The 24,944-nt window shown below is 39.7% G+C and overlaps 1 protein-coding gene across 2 annotated transcripts in view; it reads right to left on the bottom strand.

The window, feature by feature from the left end:
- Positions 1 to 24,944, bottom strand: part of AR (androgen receptor) — a 227,816-nt gene that overhangs the window by 73,491 nt on the left and 129,381 nt on the right. The gene's annotated exons all lie outside the window — the stretch shown is intronic.

The raw sequence follows: 24,944 nt of genomic DNA, 5'->3' as shown, positions 1-24,944 counted from the left end.
GAAATAGATGCGGAAACAGTGGAAACAGTGTCAGACTTTATTTTTCTGGGCTTCAAAATCACTGCGGATGCTGACTGCAGCCATGAAATTAAAAGATGCTTACTCCTTGGAAGGAAAGTTATGACCAACCTAGATAGTATATTAAAAAGCAGAGACATTACTTTGCCAACAAAGGTCCGTCTAGTCAAGGCTATGGTTTTTCCAGTGGTCATGTATGGATGTGAGAGTTGGACTGTGAAGAAAGCTGATCACTGAAGAATTGATGCTTTTGAACTGTGGTGCTGGAGAAGACTCTTGAGAGTCCCCTGGACTGCAAGGAGATCCAACCAGTCCATTCCAAAGGAGATCAATCCTGTGTGTTCATTGGAAGGACTGATGCTAAAGCTGAAACTGCAATACTTTGGCCACCTCATGAGAAGAGTTGACTCACTGGAAAAGACTCTGATGCTGGGAGGGTTTGGGGGCGGGAGGAGAAGGGAACGACAGAGAATGAGATGGCTGGATGGCATCACCGACTCGATGGACATGAGTTTGAGTGAACTCCGGGAGTTGGTGATGGACAGGGAGGCCTGGCATGCTGTGATTCATGGGGTCGCAAAGAATCAGACACGACTGAGAGACTGAACTGAACTGAACTGAACTGAATGTCAGAGTACATGATGAAGTGAGGAACTCCTAAAATTCTCTCCTCCATGAAATAAATTATAAAAGTGGCCAAAACATGGTCAGAATAAACATTTTCCGAACTCTAGAAAATAAACAAATGTTTGTATCAATCTGAAGAGGATTTATTCAAAGCTTTATAATAGTTAAACTCGCCGTATTGCCCATCATCCCCTCTCAGCTCCATAGTTAGCATGAAAACCAACACTCTGCAACGATGGTAAAAACGAGCAGCTTGGTAATCACTGGAGACAGAAAGGGGTTGGTACTCCTTTAAAGCCCCTTTCTCAAAGAACTGTTACTGTTTGACCTGTCTGAGGATTCCCTGAAAGACTCCATTTTCAAGACTATGTTTATTTAACCTGACTCAGAGCTTGCCAGTGTGAATAGCTTTTCCCCTGGGGTAGTTTGTAGAAAATAATCAGAGACAAATGTGGAACATCAAGGCTGGCTGAGTTCGTGGTAACAATTGTGGCAAACAATGAGCTAACCAAAGAGCTTAAAAAAAGAAGTAAAGAAATGAAATATCCACTGGAGGTTTTGAAACGCTTCAACATATTCCCAGGCATTTAGAATTAGTTTTTAAAAACTCACTAAACAAGCAAATAACAAAGACAAGAATAAACAGCAGCAACAGCAAACTATGAGGTTTAGCAGGTGTAAATCCTGCCTAATAAGTAATCAAGTGTAATTGGATTAAACACTGCCATTAAAAGGCAGGTTTGAGGAATGAATTGGAAAAAATCATGAGATACAACTACACGCTATCTACAGGAGACACCTTAGATTCAGAGACAAACACTTTGAGAGTAAAAGAACAGAAAAAGTATTCTATGTAAACAGTAACCAAAGGAAAGCTGGAGTGGGTATACTTTTATCAGACAAAATAGACATGAAGACAAAGTCTGTGACTGTTGACAAAAATGGTCATGTTTTAACAGTATCAAGTCGAATTCATTAGGAAGACACACAGTTATACATATAAGAATCTAATAACAGAGCCCGAGAAACATAAAGTACAAACTGACAGAATTGAATGGAAAAATAGAGGGTTAAATAATAGAAATTTAAAGACCTCATTTTCAATAAGAATAGAATAAGTAAGCAGAACATAAGAGAAGGGAAGTAGTGACAACACTATAAAAATCAGGTTTAACAAATATCTATAGAATGCTCTACCCCAAAACACCATCATACATATTTTTAAATGTACATTGAACATCCTCCAGGAAAGAACATAGTTAAGGCCATAACACAGATCTCTTTAAGTTCAAATGGACTGAAATCATACAAAGGATGCTCTCTTTTAAAAAATATTAATAGAATTAAATTAGCCATTAGGAAGTTTGAGAAATTCACAAATATGTGAAAGTTAATGCAGCCTAAATAATCAATTGTTCAAAGAAGAAATCACAAGGGAAATAAGAAAATACTTTCAGATAAATTGAAATGAAAAGACAATGTGCCAAAGCTGTTGGAACAATAAAAGCAGTGTCTAGAAGAAAATTTATAGTACATTTACATCATTTACAGCTACTGAGAAAGAGCTCAAATAAGTGACATAATCTATTTTAAGACACTAGAAAAAGGCAAGTAAACTAAAAAAAGTAAAAGCAGAAGGAAAAATGATTTTAAAATAAAGACATAAATAAACAAAATAGACAATAGAAAACAAAAGAGTAAATGAACAAAACCAAATTTTGTTTCTTTGGAAAGATCAACAAATTGACAAACTTTTTAATAGGTTGGCCAAGAGGGGGAAAAAAAGGACTCAAATTATGAAAATCAGGAATGAAAGAAGAGAGAATACTATGGAAATAAAAGTAATTTATTGAAAAATTTTTACCGAACAAAATCTTACAGAAATAAAAAAAGAATTATATGAGAATCCCACAAACAATTATATGCCAACAAGCTGAGTAACACAGCTGAAATGAAAATTACTGGAAAGAAACAAACTGTCAAATATGAATCAAAACTAAAGTCAGAATATAACTATAACAAAAATACTAAAGAATAATAATAATTGTAGTAATAATAATAATTTCCCACAAAGAACAGTCCAAGGACTCATGGCTTTATTACTGAATTCTACCAAATGCTTAAAGAAGAACTTATACCGATTCTTCACAAATACTTCTGAAAGAGGAAAAAAAAAAGATGAAGGAACACTTTCTAATTTATTTTCAAAGTATTATTACCCTGACAACAAAATAAGACAAAGATAGGGCAAGATGAAAACTACAGATCACATTTTCTAATGAAAAGAATATAGAGGTAAAATCTGAACAAAATACTTACAAACCAAAGAGCAATACATAAAAAGGTTTATACCCCATAACCAAGTGAAATTTATCCCAGAAACGTAAGGTTGGTTCAACAACAACAACAACAAAACTCAATCAATGTATATAGTATTTTAACAGAATAAAAGATAAAAACCACAGGTGATTTAAATAGACACAGAAAAAGCATTTGAAAGAATCCAGCAATGTTTCTTGATAAAAATATTTCAATAAACCAGGACTAGAAGGAAACTTCCTCTACCTGATAATGGGTATCTATGAAAAACCCAGAGCTAACACCATACTTAATGGTAGAAGACTAAAAGCTTTCCCCCTAAGATTGGGGACAAAACAAGGATGTCAGCTCTCATCACTTCTATTCAACATTGTACTGGATGTTCTAGTCAGGGCAATTAGACAAGAAAAAGAAATAAAAGGCATACAGATTGGAAAAGAAGACAGAAAATTATCTCTTTTCACAGACTGTTTTATCTAATACAAATATAATTCTAAAAATATGCAAAATAACTATTAGAGTTGATAAATTAATTCAGCAAGGATGCAGTATAATAGATCAATATACACATATTAGTTACATTTTAGACTAGCAATGAGTAATCCAAAATAAAATTAATAAATCAACTCCATTTACAAAAGCATCAAAAAGAATAAAGTCTTTAGGGATAAATTTAATAAAAGTCTATGAAATTTGTACATTGAAAGCTACAAAACATAATTGAAAAGAATTAAAGAACAACTAAATAAATGGAAAGACGTCTTGTGTTCATGAATGTGAAGATTTAATATTTTAACATGACAAAACTCCCCACTCTGACCTACCAAAACCCAACTATCACTTTTCGTGAAATTACAAGGTTTTCCAAAAATGCATATAAAAATGCAAGTGTCTTAGAATAGCCAAAACAATCTTGAAAATGAAGGACAAATTGGAGGACTCACACTTTCCAATTTCAAACCTTACTATGATGCTACAGTCATTAAGGTGGTGTACTGGTTTAATAAGGAAAGATATATAGTTCAGTGGAATAGAAATGAAAGTCCAGATATAAGCACATATATTTATGATTAATAGTTTTTAACAAGGATACTAAGATGACTATGGAGAAACAATACTCTTTTCAACAAATAATTCTGGGACAGCATGTTATCTACATGCAAAAATGGAGTTCGACTCTCACCTCACATCATCTAAAAAAGAAAAGAAAATCAACTCCAAATGGATCAAAACCCCAAATGGAACAGTTAAAACTACAAAATTCTTTGAAGAAAGCATAAGTGTAAATGTCTGTGACCTTGGATTAGGCATAAAGTTTTGGATAAGACACCAAAACACAAGCAATAGAGGAAAAAAGGCGGATAAACTGAACTTCATTTAAGATTTTGTTCTTTAATAGATACCATCAAAGAAATGAAAAGACAATTTTACAGAACGGGAGAAAATGTTTGTAAAATTATATATCTGATAAAAGACTTGTATCTATAACTCACAAATAATACTTACAAGTCAATAGCAAAAAGGAATAATCCAATCAAAACATGGGAAAGGAGATACACAAATGCCCAAAAACCATATGATACGATGCATAACATCATTTGCTATTATATAAACATTAATCAAAACCATAATGCAATACCACTTCACACCCACTGCTGCTGTTGCTGCTAAGTTGCTTCAGTCGTGTCCGACTCTGTGCGACCCCATAGATGGCAGCCTACCAGGCTCCTCCATCCATGGGATTTTCCAGGCAAGAGTACTGGAGTGGGGTGCCATTGCCTTCTCCATCACACCCACTACGATGGGTATAATAATAATAAAAAAATAATGCAACATAATGAGTTGGTGAATATGTGGAGAAATTCAAACCCTCATACAATGCTGATGGAAATGTAAAATGGTGAAGTCTCATTTAAGAAAAAAGAAAGAAAGGAAACCCTTAGTCCCTGTTAAACATAGAGTTACCATGAAAGTGCAAGTGTTAGTCACTCAGTTTTGTCCAACTCTTTGCGACCCCATCAACTGTAGCCCACCAGGATCCTCTGTCCATGGAATTCTCTGGGCAAGAATACTTCAGTAGGTAGCCGTTCCCTTCTGCAAAGGATCGTCCCAATCCAAGGATCGAACCCATGTCTCTTGCATTGCAGGCAGATTCTTTACCATCTGAGCCACCAGGAAAGCCCCATATAAGCCAGCAATTATTATTCAATCAGAAAAAATGAAATACTAATACATACTAAAACATGGATTAAGTGAAATGATCCAGATACAAATGTCATGCAATGTTCCACTGAGGTAAATGTTCAGAATTTATAAATCCATAGAGACAGAAAATATTATCAGTTTCCAGGGCCTGAGAGGAGGGGAAATTGGGAGTAAGTGTTAATGGGTACAAGGTATCTTTTTGAGATGAGGAAAATGTTCTGGAATCAAATGATGGTAATGTTTTCATGATTTCTTAAACACACTAAAAACAAGAAATTAAACACGTAAAAAGGGTGAATATTGTAGCATGTGAATTTTATCTTTAAAAAACCAGGCTCCTCTGTCCATGGAATTTTCCAAGCAAGAATTCTGGAGTGAGTTCCATTCCCTTCTCCAAGGGATCTTCCCGACCTAAGGATCAAACCTGGGTCTACTGCATTGCAGGCAGATTCTTTACCATCTGAGCCACAAGGGAAGGCTCCCCCGCTCTGCCAAAAAAAAAAAAAAAATTCCTACCATGCCTTTTGGTGCCAATGCTGCTACTGCTAAGTCGCTTCAGTCATGTCCGACTCTGTGCGACCCCATAGAGAGCAGCCCACCAGGCTCCCCCATCCCTGGGATTCTCCAGGCAAGAACACTGGAGTGGATTGCCATTTAGAAGATCAAGAGTGTCTTGTAAATTGTATCTCAAATGATCTAATATAAAGTCTGCAGAGGTCTTTAAAGACACTGGAAATCATTAATGAAGGCAGGCTTACCTTCATAAGGTCCTGAAATCAATCTCATACATTTGTAAGATTTGGTAACATGAGCAAATCCCTTTCTATACATTACTCACAACATACTCATGAGGTAGAAAAAGCAAATACCATTAACAGCCTTGTAGATGCAGAAGCAGAAGTCCAGAGAGCTTCAGTTACTTGCCTAGGGTCACATGCTAGCTTTCTTCTTTCTAGTAGTGGTTTACTCTGCCATGATGCATGCATAAAATGTGTGTGTGTGTGTCTGTGGGTATGTGTGCACATGTGTGCTAAGTCAATTCAGTTTTGTCAAACTCTTTGCAACTCTATGGACTGTAGCCTTCCAGATTCCTCTGTCCATGGGATTCTCCAGGCAAGAATACTGGAGTGGGTTGCCATGCTCTCCTCCAGGGGATCTTTCCAACCCAGGGATTGAACCCACGTCTCTTATGTCTCCTGCATTGGCTGGTCAGTTCTTTAACACTAGTGCCACCGCTCTTTTCTAAAAGGAAATGAACACTTTAACTCTTCCCAGCTTCTCATTTCATTCAAGTCATTGTCACCTATGTTCTTGCCTTTTGTGACAGCAAGTTTCTATAACCTGTAGTGCCATGGGGTAACAGGTTGGAGGGGGGTTCAAGATGGGGAACACATGTACACCTGGGGTGGATTCATGTCATTATATGGCAAAATCAATAAAATATTGTAAAGTAACTAGCCTCCAATTAAAATTTAAAAATAATAATAATAAAAAGAAAAAATATTTCTTTAAAATTGCAAATCCAGTATTTCATAATGGAGCCTTGAGAGTGGTTAAATCCACACTCAGCTTTTCTATCATTGTTTTGTGTCATTACCATGTAAAGACATGCAGCAGTGCATGAAATGTGACAGATCATTATAAAATGAAAGAATGGCTATCTGTATTAAATTGTGAAGGAGACAAGGATAAAATGTACTCTTTTTTTGTCATTCCTGGTGTCTGGCAAATACAAAAAATATCAGTTTACACTAATTGAATGCATGAGTGAATGAATGATTGATTTTTTAATATTTTGTTGGCCATGACATCTTTCTGCAATGTGCTTCTTATGGAAGCAGCCCAAGTCCTTGAAGATTATGAGGCTTTGAAAGTCTCCTAAAAAGAGTAGTTATCTTTCTGGAGTGAAAAGAATCAATAAAGAGAGAACTGTAGTTTTTAGAAATGCTAAAAAGTCCCATTCCTTCCTTCTATAATGATTGTTTGAAATCCTGGTTTCCCTTCAGTTCTAGTGAGTTTGGTGAGGCTGCTCTGTGGAATGCTGGCCTAGAGCCTCTTGGATGATGGATAGAAGGGGTCAAGGGAAGCCAGAGGACAAAGCTTGGTTTGCTTCCACTTCACTGTCAGCCCACCACAGTCACTACTGACTCTGGTAGCTTGAGTATCAAAATAAAATAAAGAAAAGGACCTTGGAAGCAATTTCTCAAGGTTCCTATGTTAGCCATGCAGCAATGCCCATGAGCTCAAAGGGAGCATATTAAAAGCCAAGAGATGGCTCCATTGGGGAAAACAGATAAAATTTTGAGGGTGATGAAATAGAAAAAGCTCATATATTTATAGCTTACAACAAATGAATTCAATCAGATAATATCACTGTTCCCCTGCAATTTGTATACAGCAGCTTAGGAACCTGCCATGCTGCCAAGTGCCAGATCAAAGTCATGTCTGCTGGGGATTAAAAACACTAAGGAATGAAACAAGGGTTTGCTTTCAGAGCGAGTTTTGCTTTTGCCATAAACACTGCAACTTATCTGCACAGACCTTTAGTAACCTTGCAAGTAAGACCCAAAGATGAGCTGTAAAAGAAAGGTACTCCTCATGGCCTCTCTTGGCCATCTTCTAGGTACTACTCACTTGCTAGAATAAAATGATTACCTGTATAAATAAAATTATCTGCCTAGCCACATATCTTGCAAAAGTGGTTGGACATACTGTCAGTGAATTTGGAGGTTATCTTTGTGATAGACTATTTGGGGGGGGGGATAAAATTCATTTTGAGGATCCTTGAGAGGTATTTCAAAGAGGTAATCATTCTGGTGTGACTGCAGATGTACTTTATGTACATGCAAATAAGGGAGCAATTTGCAAATTAAACTGTTTCTCCTACACACAACTCTTTGCAAAGGCTTTCCAGAGATGTCAGAGGCAAGTATTTATATAACATAGGCATGATTGTCCTGAATGATGATAAGGAGACCTCCCAGAAACTAATACTCAAAGAATAATTTTCAATTTACACACTGTTTTCACAAGCATCAATTCCTTTGGCTTTTTCTTTTTTTTAAATTTAATTTTATTTTTAATTTTTTTTTAATGGAGGCTAATTATTTTACAATATTTTATTGGTTGGTTTTGCCATACATTGACATGAATCCGCCCCGGGTGTATATGAGTTCCCTTTCTGAACCCCCCTCCCACCTCCCTCCTTTCCTTATCCTCCCTCTGGGTCATCCCCTCACACCAGCACCGAGTATCCTGTATCATGCATTGACTCTGAACTGGCGATTCGTTTCACATATGATAATATATATGTTTCAATGCCATTCTCCCAAATCATCCCACCCTCACCCTCTCCCACAGAGTCCCAAAGACTGTTCTATACATCTGTGTCTCTTTTGCTGTCTCGTATACAGGGTTATCATTTCCATCTTTCTAAATTCCATATATATGTGTTAGTATACTGTATTGGTGTTTTTCTTTCTGGCTTACTTCACTATGTATAATAGGCTCCAGTTTCATCCATCTCATTAGAACTGATTCAAATGCATTCTTTTTAATGGCTGAGTAATACTCCATTGTGTATATGTACCAAAGCTTTCTTATCCATTCGTCTGCAGATGGACATCTAGGTTGCTTCCATATCCTGGCTATTATAAACAGTGCTGCGATGAACAATGGAGTACATGTGTCTCTTCCAATTCTGGTTTCCTCGGTGTGTATGCCCAGGAGTGCAATTGCCGGATCATGTGGCAGTTCCATTTCCAGATTTTTAAGGAATCTCCACACTGTTCTTCATAGTGGCTGTACTAGTTTGCATTCCCACCAACAGTGTAAGAGGGTTCCTTTCTCTCCACACCCTCTCCAGCATTTATTGCATGTAGACTTTTGGATAGCGGCCATTCTGACAGGTGTGAAATGGTATCTCATTGTGGTATTGATTTGCATTTCTCTGATTATGAGGGATGTTGAGCATTTTTTCATGTGTTTGTTAGCCATCTGTATGTCTTCTTTGGAGAAATGTCTGTTTAGTTCTTTGGCCCATTTTTTGATTGGGTCGTTTATTTTTCTGGAATTGAGCTACAGGAGTTGCTTGTATATTTTTGAGATTAATTCTTTATCAGTTGTTTCATTTGCTATTATTTTCTCCCATTCTGAAGGCTGTATTTTCACCTTGCTTATAGTTTCCTTTGCTGTGCAGAAGCTTTTAATTTTAATTAGGTCCCATTTGTTTATTTTTGCTTTTATTTCCAATATTCTGGGAGGTGGGTCACGGAGGATCCTGCTGTGATTTATGTCACAGAGTGTTTTGCCTATGTTATCCTCTAGGAGTTTTATAGTTTCTGGTCTTACATTTAGATCTTTAATCCATTTTGATTTTATTTTTGTGTATGGTGTTAGGAAGTGTTCTAGTTTCATTCTTTTACAAGTGGCTGACCAGTTTTCCCAGCATCACTTGTTAAAGAGGCTGTCTTTTCCCCATTTTATATTCTTGCCTCTTTTGTCAAAGATAAGGTGTCCATAGGTGCATGGATTTATCTCTGTCTTGATGACTGTGTCTTTGTAGTAGAGCCTGAAGTCCAATCCGGACTTCAGGCTCTACTACAAAGCCTTTGGCTTTTTCAACCACTATATTATCTCCATTTTATAGATGAATTAACTGAAGCTTCGAAAGGTCAAGTGAATTTCCTAAGGCTAAATCTACCACATCCTAGCTGCTTGGAACATGTCTGAAGATAATCAGAGGACAGCTTATCTGCAGGCTCTATCCTCTATACATATTCACTGGTAATAGCAAACTTTGGAATATTTCCCAGAACAATGACAGTCTCCTTGAAGCAATATACCAATCAAATTCTGCTCCAAAGAGGGGTCAGGTCATTCACAGGTGTTTCTAGCAACATGGATGTCAAATGCTCACAGAATCATAAAAGACATGTCAATGTATGGCAAAACCAACCAATATAATATTGTAAAGTAATTAGCCTCCAATAAAAAAAATAAAAATAAAGAATCATAAAAGTGCTTGCTCTTAGAGACTGACCTTCCTCTTACTGGATATGTGTCTAAATTTTTGGCCTTTCCCTATGACCCCATAGGAGCATAATAGATAGATTAACAAATGTGGAAGAAGGATTACCAAGTGAAGATTGGGTCAAGTTGATATGAGTAAAAGAGAGGGGTACAGGAGGGGATAGGATGCCTTTTGATGGGGTGGAAGATTCATGGAGGAGTGGGCACTTGAGTGAAGCCTAGAAGGAAGGTGGACTAAAGAAAAGGCACTTGAAGCAGGAGGGGCGAAGCCTGAGTAAAGGTGAGGAAGGGGAAAGTGTGAACATGCTTCCTTGGGGCTCTGATTTAAACCAATCATTTGTTGTACAGTCTCTTTTGCATTTTGCACTTACCCCTCTTATGACACTTCTCACAGCAGTACATAATATTTGTTTCCACGCTGATATCCCCCAGTAAACTTTGAGATATTTGAAAGAAGAACTGTGTGTCATTCATCAGTGAGTTTCCAGCATCAAGCAGAAGGCCTGAAATATATTAACCTAACTGTGCACTTATTGGTTTGCTCCCATTGGACTGAGAATGTTTTACTCATCTCTCCCTAGCACTTAGCACAGGCCTAGCATACAGTAGATGCTGAATGTTTGTTGAATTGAAATGAGTTAGCTCCCTCCCTGTTCTCTTAGTCTTTGAGTCTTGGTTTCCCCATTTGTAAAATAAGGGTAGTAAGAATATCTATTACTTCATAACACTGTTGTGAAGATTAAGTAAGCATTTAGTGTAGCATCTAACACAAAGAAAATGTTCAGTAAATATTAGCTGCTATATTTATTATCATCATTATCTTTTGTTGTTGTTAAGGCTTCCAGACCTGCTGATGGGAACAGACCCCTCAAACAGTGCCAATCTTGGGTCAGGGCTGTCCTTAGGTATGGGGAGCTACGCCTGTAGATTTTTCTCTCCCCTGTCCCATCACACTGCTTCTGCTGCACTCAGATACCCTTTGTAGTGTAAAACTTTAGCTGACCTTGGAGGGCATGTCCATCAGACCGGAAGCTCTCTGAGGACAGGGCCATCTCACACTCATCTCTGGACTCATACAGGGCCTCATACAATATATGCACGCTTTTAACAAAATGAATGCGTAAAAGCTACTCTTCCTCTTCTTCCTTCTCTTCTATTCTACCTCCAGCTCTTCTTCCCTGACACTAGAGTACATGAATACAAATGCCTATAGTCTGAAGTCCCTTCTAACTAAGAGACAGGTACCAGGGAGCCCTGTGTTGTCTACCTCTGTTCTACCCTTCATAGCTCTAGCTAACTCCCTTTAGGTCTTTGGTACTTGGGAGTAAATATGTCTACAAAACTGCAAAACTATTACAGTCTGATTTATGTCTGAAATATGTCATATGTCTAAAAATAATTACTATCAAACTATCCATGTAAATAGCAACAGGTGAATTATTTAACTTATACCTGCATTTCTAGAGTGAAATAATGAGACCCCTGGAACACATGCTGAAATTTGACATGGAGCTGATTTCTCATTCACACATTAAGAGGCATCATCAACATTGTTTGATTCACCTTTTTAGGAAGTCTGGCACTATGTAAGAAAACTTCTAGTTACCTTATCTCATGTAATCCTTAGAATTTTTCTAGTGGTCATCATTATCCCAATTTTACAAGCAAGAAAACTAAAGCTCAGGGATGACATGTCATTTTCCCAAGATCACAGAGTTAACAAACACTGGACTCAAATCATGTCTTTTACTCCTATATCAATAAGGATTCTGAGTAAAAAAACACTTTATTTTTGTAGGGTTTAACTAGTTAGGTGAGAAATCATTCCACATCTCCATAGCCCTTTTTATTGTTTCCTTCATCTATCTCTCCTCCCATGGAAGCACTATCTAACCTAAATTTGCTAACTATTGTTTAGTAGCTAAGTCATGCCTGACTCTGCGATCTCATTGACTGTAGCCCACGAGGCTCCTCTGTCCATGGCATTTCCTAGGCAAGAATACAGGATTGGGTTGCTACTTCCTTCTCTAGGGGATTTATCTGACCCAGGAATTGAACCCACATCTCCTTCACTGCAGGCAGATTCTTTGCTGCTGAGCTACCAAGGAAGCCCAAAAGTTGCTGACTAGTCCTCTGCTGCTGCTGCTGCTAAGTCACTTCAGTCGTGTCCGACTCTGTGCGACCCCATAGACGGAAGCCCACCAGGCTCCCCCGTCCCTGGGATTCTCCAGGCAAGAACACTGGAGTGGGTTGCCATTTCCTTCTCCAATGCATGAAAGTGAAAAGTGAAATTGAAGACGCTCAGTCATGTCTGACTCTTAGCGACCCGATGGACTGCAGCCTACCAGGCTCCTCCATCCATGGGATTCTCCAGGCAAGAAGACTGGAGTTGGTTGCCATTGCCTTCTCCAGACTAGTTCTCTTGAAACTGCAAAAGAGAAAAGAAAATCTTCTTCCACATGACATGATTACAGAACAGTTTCTAGAGAACCATGGAGGCTATAGAGGTGGTGTGGCAGAAAAGGCTCTGCAGGACATTGGGAAGCAGGAAGCCTTTAATCATAAGCAACACAAATGAAGGATCCTGTCTCTGTTTTGAAGCTGAGCAGAGCTAAGGGACCTCAAGAATCAGATACCCACTTACTGATGAGGCCCCTCCAAGCCCTAGGCAAGATGTTAACCTCCCTTCTCTATATAGGGTTTTGGACAATATCTAAAGATGATTCAGCTAGGAGTTAGTGATAAGTAGTATGTTACATGTGGGCTGGCTGACTTTTAATAGGATTGATAATGAAGAGTGGGTATGGATGTTAATCTATGGGAAGCAGAATGAATGATGAATCATGAGCAGAGTTTCATTTTATACACAGTAAAGTCACAGGCCACACTAAGGCATTATCTGATTTTTGAAAGAAATGCCCCCTCCCTCACAAATAACAAAGAAATAATAGTACAACCAGACTACATTTCTCCAAAGGGTCCAAAGCACTAAGAATGTAGGAGACAGTTCAGTTCAGTCGCTCAGTCGTGTCCGACTCCTTGCAACCTCATTAATCAAAGCACGCCAGGCCTCCCTGTCCATCATCAACCCCCGGAGTTCACTCAGACTCATGTCCATCGAGTCGATGATGCCATCCAGCCATCTCATTCTCTATCGTCCCCGTCTCCTCCCACCCCCAATCCCTCCTAGCATCAGACTCTTTTCCAGTGAGTCAACTCGTCGCATGAGGTGGCCAAAGTATTGCAGTTTCAGCTTTAGCATCAGTCCTTCCAGTGAACACCTAGGATCGATCTCCTTTAGAATGGACTGGTTGGATCTCCTTGCAGTCCAAGGGACTCTCAAGAGTCTTCTCCAACACCATGGTTCAAAAGCATCAATTCTTTGGCGATAAGCTTTCTTCACAGTCCAACTCTCACATCCATACATGACCATGGGAAAAACCATTGCCTTGACTAGACGGACCTTGGTAGGCAAAGTAATGTCTCTGCTTTTTAATATGCTATCTAGGTTGGTCATAACTTTCCTTCCAAGGAGTAAGCGTCTTTTAATTTCATGGCTGCAATCAGCATCTGCAGTGATTTTGGAGCCCAAAAAAACAAAGTCTGACACAGTTTCCACTGTTTCCCCATCTATTTCCCATGAAGTGATGGGACCAGATGCCATGATCTTCGTTTTCTGAATGTTGAGCTTCAAGCCAAACTTTTCACTCTCCTCTTTCACTTTCATCAAGAGGCTTTTGAGTTCCTCTTCACTTTCTGCCATAAGGGTGGTGTCATCTGCATATCTGAGGTTATGGATATTTCTCCCGTTAATCTTGATTCCAGCTTGTGCTTCTTCCAGCCCGGCGTTCCTCATGATGTACTCTGCATATAAGTTAAAAAAACAGGGTGCCAATATACAACCTTGACGTACTCCTTTTCCTATTTGGAACCAGTCTGTTCCATGTCCAGTTCTAACTGTTGCTTCCTGACCTGCATACAGGTTTCTCAAGAGGCAGGTCAGGTGGTCTGGGATTCCCATCTCTTTCAGAATGTTCCACAGTTTATTGTGATCCACACAGTCAAAGGCTTTGGCATAGTCAATGAAGCAGAAATAGATGTTTTCCTGGAACTCTTTTGCTTTCTCCATGATCCAGCGGATGTTGGCAATTTGATCTCTGGTGCCTCTGCCTTTTCTAAAACCTGCTTGAACATCTGGGAGTTCCCGGTTCACATATTGCTGAAGCCTGGCTTAGAGAATTTTGAGCATGACTTTACTAGCGTGTGAGATGAGAGCAATTGTGCGGTAGTTTGAGCATTCTTTGGTATTCCCTTTCTTTGGGATTGGAATGAAGACTGACCTCTTCCAGTCCTATGGCCACTGCTGAGTTTTCCAAATTTGCTGGCATACTGAGTGCAGCACTTTCACAGCATCATCTTCCAGGATTTGAAATAGCTCAATTGGAATTCCATCACCTCCCCTAGCTTTGTTCGTAGTGATGCTCTCTAAGGCCCACTTGAATTCACATTCCAAGATGTCTGGTTCCAGGTGAGTGATCATGCCATCGTTATTATCTTGGTCGTGAAGATCTGTTTTGTACAGTTCTTCTGTGTATTCTTGCCACCTCTTCTTAATATCTTCTGCTTTTGTTAGGTCCATACCATTTCTGTCCTTTATCGAGCCCATCTTTGCATGAAATTTTCCCTTGATATCTCTAATTTTCTTGAAGAGATCTCTTGTCTTTCCTATGCTGTTGTGTTCCTCTATTTCTTTGCATTGATCGCTGAGGAAGGCTTTCTTCTCTCTCCTAGCTATTCTTTGGAACTCTGCATTCAGATGCTGCCCAGCTTGGTTTTAAAAAATACCCATGTGGCTTTAGGAAAAGAAGCTTTAAAATTGTATTTACACAGGTGCTGGCTCAGGTTTCTATTGAATCTGGCCCCAACATACTTTTAAGACACGCCTCTGGCTGGATGAGGGAAACCAATGGCTGAAGAATGTGGAGGATAATTTATGAACTTTGTTAGCTTTTCTCCTGGCCTGTGGCTGTGGATCTGAATTTACCAGGGAGGTTAGACAGATCTTGTTGCTGACAAAAATACACAGAGAGCTCTGACACCTTCATGTCCAAAGCCCAAAAGTCAAGAGAGGCAATGGACACATGCATGCTGAGCTTTCTGGGAAATGTTATTCATGGTGCCCTGGGAGACAAAGAGGAAAGAGTAACAGATTAACCTTTGCTATGTTCTTATACAAATGCTATTGGACCTTCAGATCACCAATTAAGTAACACTGAAGATAAGTGGTTTTTTGAGAACCTTACACCAACCCAAGTCCTTCTTTACCAGAGAACTGCCATAAATAATATCTGTCACCTCTCCTCTCTGCTGCTCAAGGGACATCATAAGTGTATGTGTACTAATGACCATAGCTCCATTTCAGTAGATGGAATCAAAACTTATCTGGCACTGGAGCTGTTCTACATATTATATAGCTTTTACAATAACCCTGTGACCTATTAATATCCTCACAGAGGCACAAAGAAGTTACACGAGTTGCTCAAGGCCCAATATCTATCTATTTCGGAGCCAAGGATTGAACTCAGGTCTGTTTTACAAAGTTGATGCTTATAAAGTGAACTGCTGGTCAATTGAAATATCTGGAGTATCCATAAAATTTTAGAGATTTATTGTTAAAAAGATTTAAGCTGTTATAGATTTACTGCTAAAATATTCAAAATCATTTAGGTCAACACTTTTATCATTTAAATGGAATTTTGAAGTGAAAAGAAGGAATGGTAGATAGAATCTGCTTCTCTTTCACTGCATTTCATTCCACTACCTAGATAGCAGCATGCTTCCAAAAAGCCCAGAAAGTAGAGTAGGATAGCGATGTACAGCTCAGCACTGGCACAAGGTGGGGGTGGGGAACAGGCATAAAAGGCCAATTGAAGGCTGATCAAGGGATCTGTTGCATCTGATGAGGTTCCCCTCAACCATCTCTGGACTCCAGAATGTTCCTTAAACAAGTATCATGCTTTCATGCAGCCCTGTCTTTGGTCAGTCTGTTCAATGTTCCTAAAGTTCACTTCCTACCTTTTGTACCTGGCAGACTATTGTTGTTGTTGATGTTTACTCACTAAGTTGTTGTGTCTGAATCTTTGTGACCCCACGGACTATAGCCCACAAGGCTCCTCTGTCCATGTGATTTCCCAGGCAAGAATACTGGAGCGGGTTGCCATTTCCTTCTAAAGGGATATTCCTGACTCAGGGATCAAACCCACATCTCCTGCATTGGCAGGAGGATTCTTTACCACTGAGCCACCTGGGAAGTCCATTATGTTGGAAACTCTGTGTCATGTTCACTCCATAGTCACGAAAGAGTAATATGACTTTGGGTAAATCACTTTAACTCTTCTGTGCCTCAATTCCTTCATTTGTAAATGGGACAAATGATAATACCCACATCATAGGGTTATTGTGAGGACTGAATAAGAAAATGTCTACAAAAACAACTAATACTTATTGAGTATGCAATAACTAGTTTTTGTTATTATCTCTTATTCCAGTGCCTTGTATAGGTCTAGTACACACAACAAATAAACACTGACTGTTTGTTGAATAAATGGATGTTATCTGGGAAAAGTGCCAGTCATCAAATAGTCATTTTAGTTATCCCTGCAGTCAAGACCGGAGAAGGCAATGGCAAGCCACTCCAGTACTCTTGCCCAGAAAATCCCATGGATGGAGGAGCCTGGTAGGCTGCAGTCCGTGGGGTAGCTAAGGGTCAGACACGACTGAGCAACTTCACTTTCACTTTTCACTTTCACACATTGGAGAAGGAAATGGCAACCCACTCCAGTGTTCTTGCCTGGAGAATCCCAGGGACGGGGGAGCCTGGTGGGCTTCCATCTATGGGGTCACACAGAGTCGGACACGACTGAAATGACTTAGCAGCAGCAGTCAAGATAAAGATTTACTATGTTGCCTCACATAATTCTTGGAGGTGCCAAGGCAACAATCTCTGAAGTTGTGAGGCTGGAGAACCCCTCAGACAAGAAATAAGAAACTCCTGGAAAACGTCCATTTCTGCCATTTATATGTTCTATGAACTTAAGAAAGTCACTTCCTCTCTCTCTGGGCCTCAGTTTCCTCTTCTACAAAATAGCTTGGTCAAATTTTTAGATTTTTATGTTTTCTTCTTTTAATTTTTAGCAGGTTAGCATTTAAAGATCCTGTGGTTCAAAGCACTGAATCTTTTAAGTCTTTTCATTAAATACCTCTTGGCTGAACCAGTGTCAAGAAAGTGAAGGAGCTTGTGAACATGGAACTATAGAAATGTGATTATTTAACTTACGGACCTGTAAGAGGTCCACAGTCTCCAGGACCCACATCCGGGTACCACAGTGAAATCATGGTCCATCAACACTATTAGGTGTCCCAAGAGAGGAAGGACAATAAAAACCTTGATAAAAGAGAACACGATTTTGCCTCTGTGAATTTTTAGCTCTCCTGAAAGACAATATTTTCTGTTTTATGACATCAAAGAGGAGGGGAATGGAGTTCTCTTTCTCCTGGCCCCATAGAAAACATTCTGTGGTACACTTCTCCAAGTAGACTCAAAGCAAAGAGTCTAGGAACATGATTCTAACATTTGTATCCATACACACTGTCTGAGTTCTTCAGCTTGGCAATGAGAATTAAAATTCTCATGAGCCCAGGTGTTAAATCATGCTCCCTGTTCTGTGGTTCTGTGATGAGAGGGAATTAAGGAGCTACCGAGCCTGGTTTCATCAGAATCAGAACTTTCCCTCTGAACATTAGGAGCTAGTAGAAAGACTATCACTCACATGCCCCTGTTACTAACTAATGAAGAGTTTCTGGTGAACCACTAGCTATTATAAGTTTGTTTGTTTGTTTTAAGGAATTACATTCCCTGTGATGTTAGTGTTACTCACTGGTTTCTCCCCATAGTACTTAAAGGCTTTCTTCTTTAATTTCGGATTCTGTTGTTTCTCTTCACTGTTGTCTTTCTTGTTTGCACTTTCCTTCTGCTTTAGGTTAGTATATTTATATATTTGAGAGGTAGCTGTGCCATAAGAGAGTGACTGCTACCTTTGGACCCAGAAGACCTGGGTTTAAATCCCGATGCTCCACTTATTCCTAGAGAGGGAAATGGCAAACCACTCCAGTATTCTTGCCTGGAGAATCCCATGGACAGAGAAGACTGGCAGGCTAAAGGTCATGCGGTGGCAAAGAATTGGACAGGACTTAGCAACTAAACTACCACCACTTCACTTACTAACTGGTGATTAACTGAAAAAAACATCAGTTTGATTACATGGAAAATCAGAAGGATGACCTCTACCTCTGTTCCAGGTGGTTGGGAAGTTCAAATGGAAATGAAATATGATGGCTGAAGAAATTTAAAGGTGTCCAGGGTTATGATCTGGAGAAGGCGATGGCACCCCACTCCAGTACTCTTGCCTGGAAAATCACATGGGCGGAGGAGCGTAGTAGGCTGCAGTCCATGGGGTCGCAAAGAGTTGGACATGACTGAGCGACTTCACTTTCACTTTTCACTTTTATGCATTTGAGAACGAGATGGCAACCCACTCCACTGTTCTTGCCTGGAGAATCCCAGGGATGGGGGAGCCTGGTGGGCTGCCGTCTATGGGGTTGCACATTGTTGGACACAACTGAAGCGACTTAGCAGCAGCAGCAGTAGCAGCAGCAGGGTTATGATCACTAGGTTCCTTCAGGAAGGATCTGTATCTTGAGTATGTGAGCCTAATGACCCATGTGTAGTAATTATCCAGCAAATGTATACTGACTGAATGCAAGACATATTACCACCAGGCCAGTTCTTATGAAGTATTCAGTAAAATATAGGCACCAGTGTAGCCAGAAGCTGTGGTGATTCCAATGGGATGCATCAGGAGTCACAACATCCACTGGAAACAAATGGACTGAGAATTCTAATCCTTGCTCCCTTTATAAAGAATCATTAACCCCAACTCTCAGTTTCCTTTTCTGGATAGAGGGAAGTTCCCTTTTCTGTGCTCTCTTCTGAAAGGTACAAAGCTTACCTGCCTCCTTGGAATGCTGAGAGCAGTTGCTAGCTCTGAAGAGGAGTGTGAACACTTGAATAATAGCTTCCAGAAGTATGCACACATGGCTATTATAACTGAAAAGATTGCTTTTTGAAATAATGGATTCTCCCAGAATTCAGTTGTTATGAAGGACAGTGTGTTGGTTGCCATGGGATTAGACTAGAGACTACAGAAATAAGAAATAACTCCTACCTCTGAAGAAAAAGTGGGTCTAACACTTACCTGTGCAATAGCAGCCAACTGCTAAAATCTACGACCCAGAGTTTCAAAATTATCAAGAAATTCTCTGGGGATTAAAAGGAAAAAAAAACTTCTGGCTGCAGTGTATGGATGGGCTTTAAAAATATAACACATTGGGGAATAGTAAGGCAAGGTGAAGGGAGATAATGGACTCAGACGATCTTGCAGGTGACAGAAACTTCCTGTTAATCATTGCTTAATTAAATGAATTTGCTATAAATTATCAGCTACAGGGCCCTATAGACCAGCAATGGCAAATTCTGACATGGCCCCCAAATTGGGCTCTAACAAGAGACTTGGGTGGACATCAACTAGAATGTGTTATAGAGCTAAATTATTTATTCTGCCGGCCTGTGGTCTAGTCCTATTATGAGGAGGACGAGAATTAAGCCAACAAATGTGTAAAGACAAAGAATCATAGGGAAATATATGGTAAATTCGTAGCTCAACTGGCCATCTGGGCTCTACTTTCTCTGAGACAGAAAGCTTTTCCATAACACTTCATACGAGATAGTCCTCAAAGCTACCTTCCTTTATACTATCTGGGTTATATGTGGCATCCGAAGGCTTCCCTCATAGCTCAGTCGGTACAGAATCTGACTGCAATGCAGGAGACCCGGGTTCGATTCCTGGGTCAGGAAGATCCTCTGGAGAAGGAAATGGAAACCCACTCCAGTATTCTTGCCTGGAGAATCCCATGGACAGAAGAGCCTGGTAGGCTACAGTCCACGGGGTTGCAAGAGTTGAACACAACTTAGCGACTTAACTACTACTACTCCGTGGCATCCAGCAAATTCACTCATACATATTTTATAATTATCCACATGGTTACAGGACAAAAGCCTAAAAATTGTGTAGAATATTTTCAGTTTCTCCTCTGGGTATTGCAAGGTTGAGTGATATACCAGATCATCAGAAAAAAGTATCCTAGCATTCCAAGAATTTTTTTTTCCTCCTATTTTGTGAAAAAATGCTCAGGACCTAAGCATTCTAGGCAAGCAAGGTGTACAAACTTTCACTGGCCAAATCAGAATAATGTTTCAGTTCAGTTCAGTCAGTCAGTCATGTCCGACTCTTTTCGACCCCATGAATCACAGCACGCCAGGCCTCCCTGTCCATCACCAACTCCCAGAGTTCACTCAAACTCATGTCCATCGAGTTGGTGATGCCATCCATCCATCTCAATAACCTAGAGAGTTACTAAGACACCAAAGATCAGAAAGAGCCAAATTTACTATGCAGATTTGTAAGCAGAGGAGTGACCATCTAAAGCAAGAGTCGACAAACAGCAAAAATTCACAAGCCAAATTTAATGTGCTGTTTCTTTTTGTGTGGCTCAAGAACTGAGAATGAATTTTAGATTTAAAATAGCTGAAAAAAATAAAAAATAGTATTTAAAGGCATGTGAAAACTGAATGAAATATAAATTTCAGTGCCCATAAAGTTTTCCTGGAGCACAGCCACACCCATTAGTTTTGTCTAGGACTGTTTTCATGCTTCAAAGGCAGAGTTGAATACTAGCATCAGAGACTATATAGGCCACAAAGTCTGTTACTATCTGGCCCTTTACAGAAAAATGTTTGCTGACCCCTAATTAAAGTCTGGCTATGATATTTAAAAAAAAAATCAGAGACAGATAAAAGATACTATGATCTTTGTGAAAAGTCTCTAAAACTCGTGCAATAAGGATCAGTCAACTTCTTGGCCAACCACACCCGATGGAGGCCCTTTTGAAGTTACAAGTAGGGTTTTTGAGGTGGAGATAGTGGTAAAAAAAATCCCCACCTGCCGATGCAGGAGACAAGAGACTTGGGTTCCATCCCTGGGTAGGGAAGATCCCCTGGAGGAAGGCATAGCATCCCACTCCAGTATTCTTTCTCAAAGAATCCTTTGGACCAAGGAGCCTGGCAGGCTGCAGCCCATAGGGTCGCAAAGAGTCAGACACCACTGAAGCGACTTAGCATGCACACACAAAGTTGCAATTAGATCCTCCTAACATAGCTAACTTGCCTCTGGGAAATGTTACTTCTAAAGTCAGGGAGTGAAGAGGACACACTGATATGCACCAAAAGCTCTGCAAGACTCCAAACAAGAAGTAACATTCAATTCCACATGAGTTGAGGTGGGAAAGAGTAGATTTAAAGGACAGAAAGAGTTCAATGAGGGTTCACTTACATTTCTTCCCTCACAGAAACCTGGGGAGAGAGAGAGAGAATCAAAGCCATACTTATATAAAATTTGCCAAGGATACTAAATTGGGACATATTGTAAACATCAGTGAGGATGGTGTAATTCTTTGAGTTCAGAATGTAAACTACAGTTTCAATTTTATGATGTGTACCAAACAGTGCTCCATGCGTACAAAACAAATGGATGTACGATCTACAATGTTTTACTAGAAAATGTCTGAAAAATAGTAAATTCTTGAGCACATAATGCACATGATGAATTAATTAACCCTCTTTGAAACATGATGAGGTAGAGATGAGGATTCATATCCTGATTTTCCAGATGAGAAAATGGAAAAGAAAGGAAGTTATCCAGCCATGGTCATAGTGCCGGGAGAAGAGGGAATCATAGAGTCCTGACTTTTAACTCAACCCATCTACAGTGCACTCTCTGAGCTGGCTCTATCTTCATCTGAAGATTGGTTTTTGTAAGAGACGGGAGCTAGGATTCACCATCTTCTAGGAAGGCAAAACCAAATGTGCATACAGGTATAAATGCACGTTTGCTGAAATAACAGTGATGGTGTTTGTTATTTGTAGAATTGTCGCAAAAAGTCTAAGCTGAAAGGGCATTTTAAAATTATCTTAGTTTAACTCCCTTATGTTACAGACAGGGAAAACTGAGGTCCAAACAGGGAAATTTTCTTAGCCAATGTCACAAAACTAAACCCCCTCTGAGCCCCTACGCTTCTCAATGATATCACCTTCCTTTGACTTCCTGGCCTTTTTGATAACATCCAACATGCCTTTCCCCTTCACCTTCCCACTCATCCCACCCACCACCACTAGCTAATTCTCTACATGCTTATTTCAAACCCAGAGACCATCCTCTCAATAGCGCAAACATAGACACACACATGCACACACACACATATTCTTTCAATAAGTTTCCATCAAGCAGGTTTTAATGATTTTTACCCTCGTGGCCTACAATTTTTTTATCATCATTTTTTAATCCCAAAATAAGCAGATTGTTCCTTGACTAGCCTCACCTTCACCCTAAACTCCAAGCAATACTGACAATGAGAAAATGTGAGGCTCTCTTCTCTTCTCCCTCAACAGGAAAACCTGGCTAGATTACAATCGACTCTTTGCTGAGTCTTGCACCAATGACAGCATTAAAGCCTCATGGTTTATGAACTACCAAAGCTAGAAATGGATTTTTTTCTGACGTGCCAGGCTTTTAAGTCTTGTACCTGTGCCCAGTCCAAAGATTTCTGAAATCCTGAATAAAGTGGTAATCAACACTCTGAATACTCCATCTGAGTTAACTGACAACAACAAACAAATTAGGAAGAAAAGATTTGTTCTCCCACTCCCTCCAAGACAGGTGGAATTCCAAGTTTCAACAAGGCAGATTCAGAATCACCTTTAGAAAGGCCATTTGGGCAATAAAGATACATTGTAAAAATGAAAAAAAAAATCAATAAATGTTCTCTGCAGGTAATAAGACAGCCCCCTGCCTTCAAATAGAGATAATAATGGCAGTAAACTGCAGCCACTAGACTTTAAAGCTGAAAGAAAACACCAATACTTTTTTTTTTCTTTTTGTTTTGTTTCATGTTTTTTAAATCACTTTCTCCTGTCCTTCAAAGGGCTCGAGACTGGAAGATGGGGTTCACATTCCAAAGGAACCAATGAGCTCCATAGTTTTGTAATGAACCCACTGGAGATTTTAATATTTCAAGGAGTTTAGAGCATTTGGCTCCATGAGCTCACAGAGGCTCATTTTCTCAAATAAAATATTACCAAGTTTCTCTAACAAGTGATTCTAGGGCCTGAAGAATTTTGAGACCTTGCTAGATTTCCAAATGCTCGGCAATTTGAGTGATTACTCCTCTCCCAGCTTCCCTGTTCTCAAATAGTCCAAGATCCACATAATAGCAGAGCTCCTCCCAGGCAGCCCTGCCAGCTGCCCTTCTGTCTTCCTTCCTCCTTCAGCCCTAATTTCTGTAGAAAGCTCCCATGTGGAATAGGTTATGACAGCAAAATCTTCCCTTTCACAATATAGTTGATCATTTCCACAGTTTTCCAAAAACAACAATATTGTGACCCAGATTTTTAAAACCCAGAGGCAACATCAAATACAATCTAATCTATCTAACTATTGAATTTGCTTTTAGCCTACTTTTCTTGAACTCTTTTCCCATTGGATATAGTTGCTATTACTGTGGTGCCTGGGTTTACTGACACATTGCTTTAGATGGGTGCTATGGTTCATTCTCTGCTCTATAGATAGGGCCTAACTGAAGCCAAGGTATGGGGAAGAGGCAGGTTCTCAATGGAGATGTTGGGGTGATCTGAAGTCTTTGGCACTACTCCTCATTTCCTTTTCTGAAAACCATCCTTTTGTGAGTACTCTTAAGGAATGAAGACACTGATCTCTGTCTCTTTCCAAACTTCCTACGCCTGGGCACTGGGGCACTGGACCTCATATTGCCCAGTTTAAGCAGTAGCAATGTGCCAATCAGGGTTATGGGTGGAACATGCAGCATGCTTTCTTTAATGCTAAATGCTCTCCGTCTTCTTATTGCCTGGGGAACTAGAAGAAAACAAAATAGATTTCCATTTTATAGGTATTCCTTCCACTTGGCCAAAATGGTGAAAAGATAATCATCATTCCAATTGACTATCAATAGGGGACCAGTTAAAGAGCACGCACTTTCTAATTTTCCTCTAGTTGCCAAGAACTCTGTGGTGCTTCTGCTTTCCTCTGGTGGGTGTCACCACATTCCTGCTGAAAGGTGTGGCCAATATACCTGCCACTTTTAAAACTGTCCTCAGGGATTATAGCTTTATATAAGGAAAGGCTGTCTCTTTCAGTTCTGACTTAAAATTTCTAGGCCAGTGAGAAGGAAGCAAAAGGTCTTGGCAGGAAGTACTTTCTTTGTGAAAAGTGGAGGCAGGAGTAGATACTGGTGTTTAGCAACTGAGTCTGCTCCCAGAACAGAGCATCTCTGTCTAGAAGCTGTTCATTAGTGTCCTTTCAAGAAGGAATACTTAGTACAGGATGGGGAGTGAAGTGGGTGGGTAGGAGGCTTAAGCCTAGGAAGACTGGGAAGGAAGGAGGCAAGAGCATATATAGGAGATCTGGAAGTGTAGGAGGTCTTTCTGCTGTAAGATGTAGCCTGAGCACCTCTTGGGGCTAAGCAGATATTAATTATTTTAAGCTAAGTAATACTAA

This window comes from Moschus berezovskii, chromosome X (genome assembly GCF_049115385.1).
Source record: "Moschus berezovskii isolate FMDL1 chromosome X, NW_MosBer_1.0, whole genome shotgun sequence".
NCBI lineage: Eukaryota > Metazoa > Chordata > Mammalia > Artiodactyla > Moschidae > Moschus > Moschus berezovskii.
This window is presented reverse-complemented; position numbering and strand designations above follow the sequence as displayed.